General features: G+C 37.6%; 1 protein-coding gene across 1 annotated transcript in view; it reads left to right on the top strand.

The window, feature by feature from the left end:
* The window catches only part of cdh23 (cadherin-related 23), a 233,458-nt gene continuing 221,224 nt past the window's right edge, over positions 1-12,234 (top strand). The window contains exon 1 of the mRNA XM_079854508.1: positions 1-230. The gene's annotated coding sequence lies outside the window, so the exon portion shown is untranslated. The remainder of the gene's footprint in view (positions 231-12,234) is intronic.

Raw genomic sequence — 12,234 nt, forward strand, 5'->3', positions numbered from 1 at the left:
TAGATGACAAATGACACTCGACGATGCTGCTCAGTCATGCGGCATTCAACTTGTTTTAAACTTGAAACCGCAACATGATGATGCGAGAGAGAGAGGGAAAGAGAGAGAGAGAGAGAGAGAGCGCAGGAAGGGTGAGCGCGCGGAGCATCAGCACTCTCTCAGCATCAGGATCAGCGGTCGGTCGGTCGGTTGTCGAGAGCGCACGGGCCGGACTGATCAGGAGGAAGCAGGTAAGAGCGCTGACTCTCTTACTTACTCTGGAAAACTGATGACAAGTCTGTAGGCTACAACCGCTACTTTTACTTCAGTATCACCTATGTTAGAAAATTAGACAACAATGAGGCAACCAATGCTTTCAGTTGGCCATTCAATTTCTCTATGTTGTGTACTTGTGTTCTACAATATTTCAGTGTTTTATTATCTTTTAAGTTTTTTTTTTTTAAACCTTTGAATGTTTATTAGTTTTGCGCGTATCGGGTAGCGGTGCAGCACGCGCCTGCTGCGCGTGTCGTTATTTATTCATATGTCATGCGAGCACATGAGTGTGAACTAGCGGGTTGCCATGAGCGCACGAGAAGCTCGTGAGGGGTCTCACCCCCGGAAACTTATTGAAGAACCAAATAAAACAGCGTGTCAAGTCAACTGATAAGAATTAGTATGACTGATGGTGACACTGATGAAAGAGGATTGGCTGGCATAGCATTAGTGACAGTTTATAATGCTGTGTGGTGGCAGGAGGGAATTTGTGATGTTACATAGGCTATATCAGCATGCATAGACTTCCAGCTGGACAGCTGATCACCTGTGCATGCACAATCCAAATGGCTTGGATCACTCTATCCCCCATCCCCCCCATCCCCCCCATCCCCCCAATGAGGGTCTGATATTGTGAAGTGCCTATAGTTGTATTTTTTTGTATCTCATTACATTTGAGATTGTTCACCTTTTGGTTTGGGTGAACTCACTTGACTTACTGATTACAAGGACTTATTGATTATTGATTAGTTCTCCAGTTCTTCAGTTTTAGGACTTGCCTCTCAACTGTTGAGCAGTTTGGGAACATTGGAACACCTTTCATATATAATACCTTTCATATATATCTGTGTGTGTGTGAAAAAAATTGTTTATTAAATGAAAAATTGAATATTTTACCTAATATTTGTACGTGCTGTATATTTTTTATGGTTAATAAAATATTGTGTCATTGGCTTGGCAACGTGCAAACTAAATTTTTTCAATCAACTTTAAGCATGTGAGTAATGCTATTTGTATGACTGTTGTTGCTTCAAATGGTCTATTCCAGTTCATATGCTGTTAGAAGGCAGCTGCCTATAGGGAGTAGACAGCAAGACAGCTCAGCTTTTGAAACAGAGCCATTTACCCTTTTAATATTTTATGGCTACAAAGCAATGGAGAATTTTGCCTAAAATGATTTGGATTGAAGTGTTATGAAGGTATTATGGCTGGTCTGAATTCTTGATGAGTTTGTGAGGAGAGAATGTCAGTTTATACATCAGAGTGACATCATCAGGACTTTGGTTGCATTAGCTTTGTTAGAGTAACAAAAAATGATGAATGCTTGGCGGAGGTATGTTTGTGTGCGTGCACAAGTGTTTCTGTTTGATACAGAATCTTCTGGCTCCTCTGCCGCGCTTTCTCACTCGCCATGTCTGTCACTCCTTTCAAATCCACTCTGAAAATGAGTACAAAGAAAGAGAGAGGGAGAGAGGGATGATCATTTGAAATGAAGGCTTGCGATGGGACAGGTATTTTGAGTGACATCAGGCCGAAATGAATGGCTGTAACAGAGAGGGAGAGGGGAATGAATTGCAGATACAGTGACGAACAGGTGAAGAAAATAAAAGATGAATCTGAGGGATAAAATTGGAGAATTCTGATCTGTAAGCAGCAATGAATCCCACTCCGCTGATTTTAGCTTTTGGCTCCCATTCGCTTTCTTGCTTCTCTTTCTCACCCATTCTATTTGAGTGTCCCGTCTGTGCGAGGTCATTAAATCAGGAGGGTCAGTCAGGCAGAACGTAGAGAGGTCACAGGGACAGAATAAAGAAGATGAGGGGTGCAGAAGGAGAGGAGAGTGAATTTTGGACAGGACCCTCCCAAGCAATATGCATATTCTGTATTCAGAATTGAATAGCATACTGCATACTGCACAGTAGACTGATATTTTGGCCAGGCTGATAAATGTTCACAGGATACGTATACATGCACAGAGTTATATAGTAGTAAGCTAAATCCTTAGATTACATCCTTCTTGATATTTTTGACCTCACTGATCATTTCCAAATTCAGTTTTGGAGCTGAACACCTTTTGCCATTATGAGTGATTGCGATTTTAATTGAGCACAGATGTGACTGTGACGGGATGCTCTTAAGAACAAGCTGTTTGTTCGGTCAGAGAGGGTGAGCTAATGGTTGCTCGTGTGCTTTATGATGTAACAGACTTCAGAGCTGGGTTCAGTTCACCCAACAATGATAAATCTGTCATTATTTACTCATGCTTATGTTGTTCCAGACCAGTGTATTCTGTGTAACATAAAAAATGAATTTATGAAGAATATTTTGAGCACTTTTTCAATATGATTGTAAATAAAGACAAGGGTTGTATCATAAAAATGATCCATATGACTTGAGCACTGTTACAAGTCTTCTGAGTAGTTTTGTGTGAGAAATAAACCAAAGTTTTAGTAAAAAAGCTTAATATCCACCCTAGTTCGCCCTGATTCATGAATGAATTGTTCTATTAAACAAGATTTTTTCCCCCAATTAATCAGTTAATCCAATTCGCAAAACTAATATTAAGCATATTCCATTCTCATTGACTCAAGGCAATGTATTTTTTAAACAGGCATTACATACAGTTTGTGACATTGAGAAAAAGTTTTTTGGAGAACCAGCTTTTCAGTATTTTGTGCCTTTCTATTCTCAAAGTTCTTACAAAGTGTGTTATCTCTATAAAGGCCTTTGGCTCATTCAGAATGAACCCATCACTCCGGGCCTCTTGGTAAATTCAACACATGCGGATCAATTGTTATAGCCTACACCTAGCGAAACATGCGTTCCCTTATTTTTTTTTTTTATTTACCCTGAATGATTAAAATGATTCAGTACTGTATAATGGCAATTAATCCCCTCCTCTGAGGTGTTACATATCAGATTTTGTGTCACATTTATGTGTATTTTGTTGTACTGTGTAAATAAGCAGGTATGAATCTGTAAAGTTTGTGAAGAGCGTGGGAGAGAGAGAGAGGAGCATATGGAGTACACTTGCGAACGCCCTCTCCTGTTCATCCATAACTCAAAGCTGTAGGATTTGCAGTGTTCAATTACAGCCCCTCTCATAAATAATCTGACGGAGGCCGGTCATAATACCCCATTCAGTGTTAGCTTTACAGCGTGACAAATCCTTGTTGTTGGTATTTATGTACAGAATGCAGCCTTGGGAATGTTTGTGTGTGTACACAAACAACAGTAAACTCATTTTTTTTTAAGATCTTTTACTCAAATTCCACTGTTTATAATCCTCTAATAAAGAAAAAAAGCTCATTCAGGTCACATTTAAATAAAGTAGGCTATATACTGAATATTTTATGAAATTAATGTTTTTTCCATAACATTATATTCATGATATTTTATCACTTTTTGTAATTTACATTATTCTCATTGGTGATTCTCATTAAATTCTCATTACTGTAATACAGTGGTATTTATTTAAATCAGAATAAATGAAAGTCTGTTAAACAAATAATACCATGATGTTTATTACTCAACAGCTTACAGTAAGTAATATATAGTGGAAGTTTTTTTTGCATTACAGTAATGAGAATAGAGTGTGCTTAATATTAGTTTGACCTGTATTGTTGATTATTGTTAGTTTTATGTTTACGTGTCAAATAACCAATATGCACACTGGTTTTTAATTGTTTTATTTATGAAAAAACTGCTGACTCATTATTCTGCAACAATAAAACAATAGGCATTATGAATATTTTTATAATAACAGCAACAAAAAATAATAATATTAGTTATTATTTTGAAGTCTAAATATATTATCAGTAGACCAGACATTAAAGACACAGTTATTGGTCTACGTCAATTTTATTGTTGTAAAAATGTCAACTATACAAAACATCTTAATGGTACTACTAAAAGCAGATTGCAAAACACAATTGTGTTGAAATGCAACGTTTGTTTAAATCATTCACAAATGTTCCAATTTGTTCAAGTCCTTCAGACTCGAGGGGCATATTTGTTCACTTTCAAATTATTGATCTGTCTTAATCAATTGTGTGAGATTTGGGCGGGATCATCTGTTTGACTCGCCAATAGCAGACGACACTGCATTCCCCAACAGAACATTTACTTCTGATAAACAACAGAGCATGTGATGCTGGCAGTAAAGATGATTTATTCTTCATCTTTGTATTGTTTCACATGTATGCTGTCAGAAAAGCTGCAAGTATCCCCATCTGATGGGTTTATTGTAGTAGTGGACCTCTCCACAACATAACAGCTGCCCTCTCTTTCTCTCTGAGAATTCTGACAGTTTGTTTTGCAATGCAATAATAGAGGAAGCCTACAACAAACTCTCTGCGGAGAGAGGGATGAGGAAGAAAAGAAAAGATAGAGGCAGAGGGAGCAAGAGAGAGAATATCAGTCCTTCTCCAGCTCTCCTCTCCTCTGACAGGTTATTGATTTAGACATTTTGTCGGCGCAGTGAGCTTGTCTCACCTGCCTCGAAGTTTTGCTGCACATAAAGTCAAAGTCAGCGCACAGCACTGATACATGTTGAACATAATAGTCTGCACAAACCATTTAATACTCAAAACTCAGTGTTCTCTGACCCCACAAATCTCACATTTCTCTCTCTTTGTTGAGCATGCTTGATCTGTTGCAATTCAGACTCGCACGCATCTTTTAAGTCAGTTTTTTTTTTTTTTTTTACACATGAACCATTAGGTTTCTGAATGTGCTGTTTTTTTAATTGTGGCTACCACTTTTATTAAAAAAGTCAAAATTTCATATAGGATTTTTTTTTTTTTTTTAATTGAACTATAAGATTGATAATCGGAATCTCACTGATGAAGGCAATGTGAATGATTCTCCTTGGTCATGATGCAGTTCAGTGGGGAGAACAAAAATCTTACCAAGGCTGCATTTATTTGATACAGTAAAAACAGAAATGGTGTGAAATATTTCATTAAAAAAAACAGTTTTCAAACTTTTGAATGGTGGTGTATATATATATAGTAATAAAAAAAGCTAAAATAAGACGTCAACGTCCCCCAGTTTGTACGAAAGAATGGAAAATGTAATACAGAAGTGTAGCAGGCAATCATACTAGAATTGAAATTAAAATCAAAATGAAATCAAAATCTATCCCTTTGTTGTCATGGTTCAGTCATTTCTGAAGAAAAAATGTTGGTCTTGATCATTTTAATCAAAATCTACTTTGGCTAAGATTACCAGTCCCTCCTTTTTCTCAACCCCTCACCTCTAACTTCTTTTGACAAATTCAAAGTTTAAAGTGGCTGTAAAGTCATATTTTCTTGGTATTTTTCAAGGATGGATCGCTGTGAAGCGATGCCACTCACACTTAGCAGATCAGCGGTGGATTTCAGCTTGGTTTCACGCTAGCCTGCTCCACTCTCTCACAGGAGACTAATTCATTTAGTTCTGCAGTTAGAGAAAGAGAAATAAAAAAAAGCTGTAAGAACAAAAAGAGTGCGGAGATAGGAAAGGAGAGACCTCACACAGTTGTGGCTGGAGGAGAAGACGTGCTTGAGCGATAGTGACAGGATGAACTGCAGCACAGCGTCTCGCTAGAGCCCCATCCTGTCGCAGTAATTACCGTCTCCACAGGTCGCCAAATACACACACACATACACAAACACATTATTCACCAAACAAAACAAGAAGACGCTAACACACACATGCAGTCATGCTCAGCTAGTGATGCCACTGTTTCAGACTTTGTTTCGAAGCTGCAGGTGAGAAAGGTGTGTGTGTGTGTTTGTCTTGCAGTCTCCTGCTGCTTTTACTGCATTGAAAGTTGACAGTATGCCTGTTTAGTTCAAACACACACACACACAATCGAACACCTAAATGCAGCACATTCACACATTCATTTACACACTTGCTGGCTGCGTTTACATCTAATGAGATTAAGTTTGAGCTCATGTACACTGAAAACTGTGATTATGTTAATGTGATTAGGCTCATAATTACAGTAATCACAGTCTAATATGTGGAGTTTAATCGCATGTATACGGTTTAATCGTATTTTTTCCACTCGGACACAGGTGTGCATGTGCTGCATGGAGGAGGTTTAGCGCTCATGATCGGTTTTGAAAGCATGGGGGAACAGAAGTCCATGTTTCTGAGCACCAATTATGTCTATGTCATATAAATCTATAAGCATAAACTTTGTTTCCCGAGCTCGGGGAGACCAACAAACTGGTCTGTATATGTTGGATGAGCTGCAAGGCTTCCTATTTTAAAGCATAAAAACACAACTCTATAGTGGATAATGAAATAATGCATCTAAACAGGATTGAAAGGATTTATGCATGTCATATAAATTCCTTATTCTGATTATTGATTGTAATCAAACTATTGGTGAACATCTGCAATCCCATTTACATGTTACTTGCTAATATTTCAAATTATTCGCTAAGAAATGTGCTTTTACCATAACCCACAACACAAATGTTCAGTTGCAAATGTAAAATATCTCTTTGTTGTTGTAGTTTTTATTTGCTTGTTTAAAATGTTTACCAATGGCTGTAACCTCAAATAGTGTCCCATTTAAGGGTATAGGGGGCGATTTCGGACACAGCCCTGGTATCTTCACGATCAGACAGCTATCCGATCAATGAAAGCGCATGAAGTGATCAAGTGTAAACAGATCCTTTGATGAATAGATTAAAAAAAACAGCATTTATTTGAAATAGACATTTTTAATAAATGTTTTTAATGTCACTTTTGATCAATTTAATGCATCTTTGCTGAATAAAATTATTAATTTCTTTAAAAGAGAAATCTTACTGACCACAAACTTTTGAATGGCAGTGTACATAAAATATGTCAATTTTGGGGTGGTTAAAATAAACTGGAGCAAAAAATTGCCTTTGTAACAATTTTCACTCAGAAATTGCTAGAAATTTCACAAATGATTACAAAGAAACGACAAGTAGCACATTGAATTAAATGTGAAATTTTGAAGTAAAGACTGAAATAGATGTAATCCATGTAATACATACTCTAATATATACAGTGCAAAACGCACAATGTCTGTCACATAAAGCTTAAGCATGAGTAAGAGTTTGTAAAATCTGTCCTTTTCTATTCCGCCATATTTACAAATGAGCGTCACACGTCATCGGTCTGCCATGATGTGAACAGAAAGAAGTGTGAATGTATACAAGAGCATACAGTAAAGTTAAAATGGCAGTACTCCACACTGCGATTGTTAATTGAGCACAATCACATTAACATAATCACAGTATTTCGCCTGACCTCCAACATAATCACTGATCTGGCTTAATGGCATTACAAAAGTGCATGTTAGCATAACCAATATTTTTAGAGATAGACTTTTCTAAGCAAGCATACGGATGCTGTATTGTTTATAAAACAGGTTAGTCAATATTAACTTCAGGTTTATAGAACTGTTGTATAAAAGCAATATTTCAAATGCAGTCGAGCGATACTGAATGCAAGGCTGTGATTACCCACAGCACTTAATTCAACCCTCTGATACTGATCATTAGAAGTGATTGAGAAGAAATATCCCATTATACAGTGGAAAAAGGACACAGAAAATAATTAGCCTGCAGGCAGCAGGATAATAAGATCATGAGAGGTTGGTCACTTATGTGGAACCAGCGACTCAATGATGACTCAAGCTCACAAAGATCTTAGCGATGGGGCAGAGCAGAACATAGTGAAGTGTTGTACTCTCTGAGGTTAAGTCCTGTCACACATAATCTCACTGAAATCCATTGTGAGGAAAGGATACGGTGGATGCATTTTATCTCACCCGCTCTATCGGCTTTGAGAGAACTCATCATATCTTCCTATACATTTACCGCAAACAGCCGTCATCCGGTATCATCAAGAATTATAACCCATTGTACTTTGATAGTGTTGTTTACTCTGTTAATTGATGTAGTAGTCGTATTACAGTCAGCAGATGGCTTTGTTGGGTTTTTATTGTACCTTTAATTGTGAATAATGACTGATTAAACTCCTATTATGTGCCAATAATCCAAATGGTGCTGTGGAAAGTCAAATATCCTGCAAAGATACAGGTCATAATAATTCATGCAGTCACTTTTTGATTGTTATGAAATGCAAATGCTAAAGAAAGTTAATTAAGATGTTTGTTACATTCATCTTTAGTTTCGCTTTCATGGACTTTCAGTTTGTTTTTTGTTTGATTTTCCCGCCACTCATCAGTTGTCATGGACACTCATCAGATCATCACACCTGTTCGTCATCTCCTCATTATCACTGTGTATTTCAGTTCCTCACCTTCACTCTGTGTTTGTTGGATGTTGTGTGTGTGTGTGTGTGTGTGCGCGCGCGCATGTTACACACACTGTTACTGTCTCTTCATTGTTGTGGATTACCTGAGTTTGTTTTCATTAAAGAACCTTTTTGTTACAGAAACCTTTTTGAACCCTCCTTCGTCTTCATCTTCATTTTCGTCCTTGTGACAATGTTAGTGGTTGCTTTGGAAATCTGGCATTTTATAATGTGAGGATTGTTTTTTTTTTGTTTTTTTAAAGCACTTGCATGAATATTTCAGTAAAATCCTGTTTATTATTCAAGCTAAAACATCCTTCTGAGATTATTTTTGGCATAAAAAACACAGGAATTGACAGGAATATGTTGCATTTTAAAATCTATTAAAATAGAAAACGGTTATTTTAAATTGTAATATTTTTTTCCACACTAATAATGTATTTTTGATCAAATAAATGCAGCCTTGCTGAGCATAAGAGTCTTCTTTCTAAAACATAAAAAAAAAATGTTACCGACTCCAAACTTTTGAATAGTAGTGTATATTATGTTGAAGTCTTTTAAAGCCTTGTAAAGTATCAAGATTTCCATTGTAAATAATTTGTCACAATTCTGAGATACACAGTGCAATACAATACACAATGAGACACACAATGCAAAAATCTGCATCTTTTAATCATAAACGCTTTCAATTAATGATACTTCTTATAGAATGTGCTGGGTTCCTAAAAGGACCCCTAACTTGGTTCTTGGTTGAAAAGTAGGTAGTAAAAAAGAATGTTTGAGTGCATTTTGTAGTGATCATGGGCATGGCAGCAGTAAATGTAGCCAGATCGATTGTGTGTGTGGTGTGAGACAGGTAACAACAAAGTACTGACATTGAGGAAAAAAAGTCTATTGACCCGGCAAATTATGATCAGATTGCACAAACAGCCTCAATGCTGTGACCATGTTTGCCCCATTATCTGATTTGCATAATTCATTTTGAATTGGGCGCTAAAACAACTCACATGCATATAAACGACACTATCAGCGGCGACAATTTCTGCAATTCTTAGTGAACTTCCCCTTCAGTCTAAGTCAAGTGGCATGTAGTGTGCAACCCACTTTGAGTCCATTGAGATCAGTGTCAAATGCAAGCTGATGACACTCACATGACATTACAGGGCTGATGCGGCAAACTCCCATAATTCCATCAGCACATTTGGGCTCATATACTCTGTTTGTTTACTGAAGTGCAAGTTGTGTTTCATATCACAGGTACACATTAGGATGTGCACAGCATCACAACTAGTTTGCAGCATGACAAATAGATTGTCAAATCTAATAGTTATCTTTGCATATGAAGCTGAGATAGAAGAAAGTGTTTTATCATCAAAGAAATTACATAAGATGTGTTCCTTTAGTCCTTATAATGGTGTGTGGCGAGTTAAGAAAGACAGTGGGTGTTGTGTGTATATTATATATTGTCACTGTCAGGCGGAAACCTTGTATATCCAAAAACACTACTTTTCAGGAAATAAAAAAATATAAAACACAGCATTTTCTAAATAATTAAAGACTGTGCTGTAGAAGTTTATATTGTGGCTTTATATATTGTCACTGTCAGACACTTGCTTGCGTCATTAAATTATTGACATTTTAACAAAATCAAGCTCAAATGGAGTTATGAGGTTTCTGACCAGCGAATTTCAGACATGTGTTTTGTCCGTCATTAGAACTTCCGCATCGCATTGCATTTTCATCAACTTAAAAGATATACCCCTGGTTTCACAGACAAGACTGAAGCCTAGTTCCAGACTAAAATGCATGTTTGAGCTGTTTTAACTGAAAGCAACTTGCACTGACATATTTTAAAATCAACGCATTCTCATCCTAGGCCGTCATATACTGACGCTTTTGACATTTCGTCTACATCGAACGCACATGGCACCCTTTAGCGTCAATATGACACGCACAGAGCTTTGTTCGGTTATGGGTAGGTTTAGGTCTGGTGTAGGGTTAGGGTTAGACTGCTAGGAGGCGCCTTCTGGCCCATATCTATCTGCGTCTCATATTGACGCTAAAGGGTGCCATGTGCTTTGGATGTAGACGAAATGTCAAAAGCGCCAGTATATGACGCCCTAGGATGAGAACGGGCTGCTTAAAATATATCAGTACCATTGTTTTGTCTCAAGATGCATTGAGCATTTTTTTCTAAGGCACATTTATAAAAGAGACTCAAGTGTCCTAATTGAACTAAGGTAGCCTAGAAATCTAGACGCACCCTAGCGGCAGCACATTTTATTTTGCAGCCAGTGTTGTCTAGCAACTCTCCGTTGGCTTGCGAGCTGGAAAAACCAAACTCTAGTCAGGCCAATCACATCGTGTATAGAGTCGGTGGGCGGGCTTAACATAATGACGGCAGAGTTGTGACGGTTCCGCGTGAATTCCCTGCTACTTGAAAACAAAGAAGATGGTGGCTGCTACTGGCGAACAGCGGTCTCTTGAATCGGCTTTGGCCGCGACTCTGGAAGACTTGGAGTTAAGCTGTTCTTTGAGAGAATTCTTAAAAAAGGAAGATGTGTTTGGTGTTTTGCCGACTGGATACGGCAAAAGTTTAATCTATCAACTAGTTCCGCTGGTGGGAAAATGCTCTGGTTGGGTGTAGCGATATCCTATTGCGTGCAGAGGGAATTTGAAAGACAACCGTTTTTTCCCGCCCCTCAGATTGAGCCCTGCCAATGGTGTGTTCCCAGACCCAACATCTTGATGTGGGTCTGGCTTGTCAGGCTAGAACTAAGGCCTAATCCTGGCTTAATCTAAACCCCGTCTGTGCAACCTGACCATAAAGTTTACTGTAGCTATGTGGGCACTCAGTTTTTTTCCAAAATCTCATGTTATTGAAGATGAAGTGCTTCATACAGGCTATTTAAGACAGTACAGGCTATGACTTGACAACATATGTTAGACTAGACACTCTTCTCCGCTCCTCAAATAAATAAAACATTAGCCTTTATATATAGTGTTTCTTTAGTAAATAAAACACTGTACTTATTCAAAGAACCAGATCTTTATAACCTTTGCATTGCAAACAAGCAGAGACAGTCCAAATCACGTGCGGCACTTCGTTCAGGATAGAAATGGGTGGAGTTACAAGGTTTGACTGACAGTTTTAGGATCCAATAAAATCTGAGGTTTAGTCACAAGCTCTTTTTAATACTTTTCATTGGTTACATTTTGCAAAACCCACAGAGAGATGTAAACGTTGACCAAAAGTAATGATTTATGAAAACAGTTAAATAAAAAGGACAACAGTGGCAATATCAAATAAGAATCAAAATGGGAATATAAAGTGTCTCTGGGCTGGAGCAGTTTAGTTTAGGATGCGATGATGGGCGTTCGCTCCATCAAGAGTGCCACATTCTGTGAACTGTGGACACAGGGCCCAGTAGGTTTCTCATTAGTAAAATTACAGGAAGTTTGAATAATAATGCAAGCATTTTTTGCTGAGTTGGATTATTCAAGCCACCCCTGTGGGCAAGTAACCTTTTTATTTATTGGTAGTTCTTTTCAAGTTTCCCTTGATACTTTAAAACAAGCCTCTCAAACTATAATCAACCAATTTACTGCTTGAAAGCATCTTGAAAATGAATTACATTCCTTTTTTTCAATTTCCTTTGCCAGACATGAGTGGTTTTACAACAAAAA

The sequence above is a fragment of the Squalius cephalus genome (genome assembly GCF_949319135.1).
Source record: "Squalius cephalus genome assembly, chromosome: 21".
Taxonomy (NCBI): domain Eukaryota; kingdom Metazoa; phylum Chordata; class Actinopteri; order Cypriniformes; family Leuciscidae; genus Squalius; species Squalius cephalus.